The sequence below is a fragment of the Bos indicus genome, chromosome 7, assembly GCF_029378745.1.
Source record: "Bos indicus isolate NIAB-ARS_2022 breed Sahiwal x Tharparkar chromosome 7, NIAB-ARS_B.indTharparkar_mat_pri_1.0, whole genome shotgun sequence".
NCBI classification, from domain to species: domain Eukaryota; kingdom Metazoa; phylum Chordata; class Mammalia; order Artiodactyla; family Bovidae; genus Bos; species Bos indicus.
The window spans coordinates 69527920-69531812 of NC_091766.1; the positions used below are offsets into that span (position 1 = coordinate 69527920).

General features: G+C 39.9%; 1 pseudogene; it reads right to left on the minus strand.

Moving 5' to 3' along the window:
• Positions 1–353: 353 nt before the first annotated feature.
• Positions 354–1548, minus strand: LOC109561304 (G2/mitotic-specific cyclin-B2 pseudogene; annotated as a pseudogene).
• Between the last annotated feature and the right edge of the window lie 2345 nt (positions 1549–3893).

Below are 3893 nucleotides of genomic sequence, written 5' to 3' on the forward strand. Positions count from 1 at the left end.
TTTACTCTGTAGGCACAGAGAACCCCAATAGCTGAGAAAAAGAGATAGGTGTCTTATAAAGCAAGATGAAATCTCCTTATTCAGTGACTTTAGATACATTAAATCTAAATAGAGAAATGTGGACCAGTGGATATCAGAATCTTGCCATCTTATCAATCAAGTAAAGACCCTAGCTTTTTTTTTTTTTTACCTTAAGAAAATCAATAGCTTTATTTTTCTTCAATATACATATAGAAAACCAGTCTGAGAAGAAGTTTCACGAGATAGACCAGAGGATTATATACAAACTCAGGAATTCCAGATCAGCAAGACAAAGTGCACAGACGACACACTCTTCCACAGGGCCCTGGAGCTTAGGACTGTCCCAACAGAGGTGAGGCAAGCTCCTGGATGGCTTTTGAGTTCAGCTGAGGAATTGTGCTGATCTTCAGGAGTTTGCCACTTGCATACTTATTCTTGATGGTGGTGAGCTTGGTCATGTTCTTGTTGACGCGCCCAATGTTTTTGGCCTTGTGCCGCATGACCTTCAGCACCTCTCTCTCTATATAGCCAGTGTAATACTGCTGCTTTAAGTTCCATTTTTCTTGGTTAGAACCTTCTGGGACAGGCAGGAAGTGCCTGCCGCCACCTTAAAATGGTGATAGTGCACCATGTCATAGTCAACGAGAGTCAGCTCCATCAAGTATTTGGCTGAAGTGTACTATTCAACATCCATATTCCCGGCTTTCGATGCCTGCCTTAGAAATGTAGCGGCAACGGTTGACTCAGCTCAAATTTCAATTCTTTCAAAATCAGAGTGTACATTTCTCAAATTTGAGAACTGGTGTAAGCATTGTTGGTGATGTAAACAAAGCCTTCAATGTTTGGAGAAAACATTTCCTCATACTTGGAAGCCAAGAGCAGTGCCATAATGCCAACCAGCGGAAGCTTCTTCGGAGAGACTGGCTGAGCCTGTAAATATCGGCCCATGATGGCAACACACATGTACAGCGTTTCCTGCAGCAGCCTGAACTTGGAGTGCACTGGCACCAGCCAGTCCACCAGGATGGCACACATGCAGCCATTTATATCTCTCCCATCTAAGAAATGTGGGTTTATGGACTGTAGCACCTCAAGCTGCCTTAGATACTGGTAGATATCCTTCACGTAGTCACTGCAGAGCTGAGGGTTCTCCCAGTCTTCAATATCAATATCCTCAATTTTGTAGAGCAAGGCATCAGAGAAAGCTTGGCAGAGGTTCTCTTCCTTCATGGAGACGTCCTGAGGTGTGGGAGAAGGACCCTTTGGAGCCAACACTTCCATCTGCACTGGTTTCACAGAAGCAGTAGGTTTCAGGTGCTTGTTGACATTTGTTGTTTTGGTGGGTGGAAAAAGTGCTTTAGTGTTCTGGATTTTCTGAGCTGCTTGTGTGGCTCGGGTTGTAACCCAATTTCCAATTTCTTCTAAAACTTCCCACCTGATAGTCACATGACTTTTAGGTTTAGAATTAACTCCTGTGTCATTATTCTCTAAATCGGTGGATGCTGTCGGGCGTTGGAACAGCACCATGAGGAAACGGACAGGCAAGAGTGGCAGCCCCGCCTAGGGGAAGACGCAGGCTGGACACGGAGAACACTGTGCCATTAGGACTGCCAAGACCCTAGTTTTTAATGACTATCTTAGGCTACATTGATCTCTGCAGAGTAAGGTAGAATGGACCATTTATTCCTCCTTGAAATTCAATTTTTCCTTGACTTCTGTAACACCATAGACTTGCTTTTATTATTTCTGGTTGCCTCTTCTCACTACGTTCTTTGTGGCTTCCTCTTCTTCCACCTCTCCTTTTAATGTTGGGTATTACAAGATTTTGTCTTGATATATCCCTCTGCTTGTTTTATAAACTCTTCCTAGTCAACTTTACTATGGCAGTCATCAGCTGTTCCCCCAGTATCCATCCACCCTTCCTTTAGTAAAAGCAAATTGATTTCTTTTGATAGGATGAATAAAACCTCTACGTCTCTCAGCATATGTGATTCTGATGTACCGGTAAATAACAACCAGAATTCAGGGTGGGAGGAAGCCATAATTTGTAATATTTCTTTGGTGTAAATACTCTCACCACCATCAAAGCCTACTAATTCAGGACATAGTAAATGAACACCTAATATGTGCCAGAAGGTGCTGTTTAGAGATTGGCAATCCACAATGTGAAAAGGACCAAATTATCTCTTAGCTCATGGAGTTTATATTCTAGTTATACAGACAGGTAATAAATAATTAAATACCTAAATTACATAACAAGATAATATCATGTAGTGATAAAGTAGAATAAAGGTGAGATGAGTGACTCAGGTGGGGAGCTATCTTAGACAGTGTGGTCAGAAAATCTTCTCTGGAAACTGATGGTTGAGTTGAGACCTGAATGAGGAGACATAAACCATGAAAGACCTGGGGGAACAGCCCAAACTTTCAGCCATGGAACTTTTGCTTGAACTGTTTGGAAAGAGATGGTCTTTTTTTGTGTGGTTAGTAAACTTGTAGGATGTCAACCAGGAGGCGCTGGTATCCATTTCCTCACCTAGACAGGATAGAAGCAGAGATAAAAGATGGAGATGGAGAGAGACAGATTCCTGGTGGTAATATTTGGATGTGAACATTTGGACATCTTTACCCAGCTGTATCTAAAGCCAGCATATCTTGGTACTTTTAAAGCATATGAGCCAATAAATACCCTCCACACAATTTGTGTCTTTACTAATATACATATCTCTCCCATCTCTTCAAATACTATTTATAGATATACAACATGAATAAATACTATTTATTCATATACAATATTGAATGACTCCAAAATCTCTATCTAGATTGGGCCTGATTCTAAAATCCAGACACGTGTGCATACATAGAGCTGAATAGATGCCTACTAGGTATCTTTACATGCAGAGTTTTGCAAGATCACAGATGTAATATGTATAAATTTCAATTCATCATCTTTCCTCCACAAACTGCTCACTCTGTTTAGTATTTCTACTCAACAAGTCAAAACTATGGGTGTAGTTTTATACTCCTTCTTCTCCTTCAACCTCTGTAACAAATAGACAGTTAATTCCCATGGAATAAAGCTCATAAATGCCTTGGGAACACACCCTCTTATCTCTCCATTCCCACTCCCCAAGCTCAGGGGCTTGTTTCTCAGCTAGATTACAGATCTATTACTGGGTCTCTGAATCCATTCTTCCTTCCCTTTAGTTTCAATTTCTAATTGTCACCAGAGTATAAATACTTTCTTTTTCACATTAAGTTTAATAGTAAATGTGACTTTAGATTTTATATCAGTCAGGATTCTCCAGAGAAACCAAACCTCTAGGAGGAACCAATAAGAGTTTTACGTATATATGCTTATATATATATATATACACACACACACATACATACACACACACATGCATATATGAACAAATAAATACATATATTAATATATAAATATATATACATATACATTCACACACATACAATATATAAAAAGATTTATTTTAAGGAACTGGCTCATGAGATTATGAGGGCTGGTAAGTCTGTAATATGTAGGGCAGGCTAGCAGCTCAGGCAGGATTTCTGTTAGTCTTGAGTCAGAATTTCTTTTTCCAAAAATCTCAGACTTCTCAATCTTTGCTCTTAAGGCCCTCAACTGATTGGATGAGTTCCACTCATGAGTTCTGGCTTTACTTAAAGCCAACTGATTGTAATAGTTAATCACATCTACAAAATGCCTACCCAGCAGCATCTAGATTAGTGCTTGACCAAACAACTGGATACCATAACCTAGCCAAGTTGCCACATAAAATTAATCATCATGGACCAAGACTAGGCATTATGAAACTAGCCACCTCCAGACTTTGAGAATTCCTGGATGATTT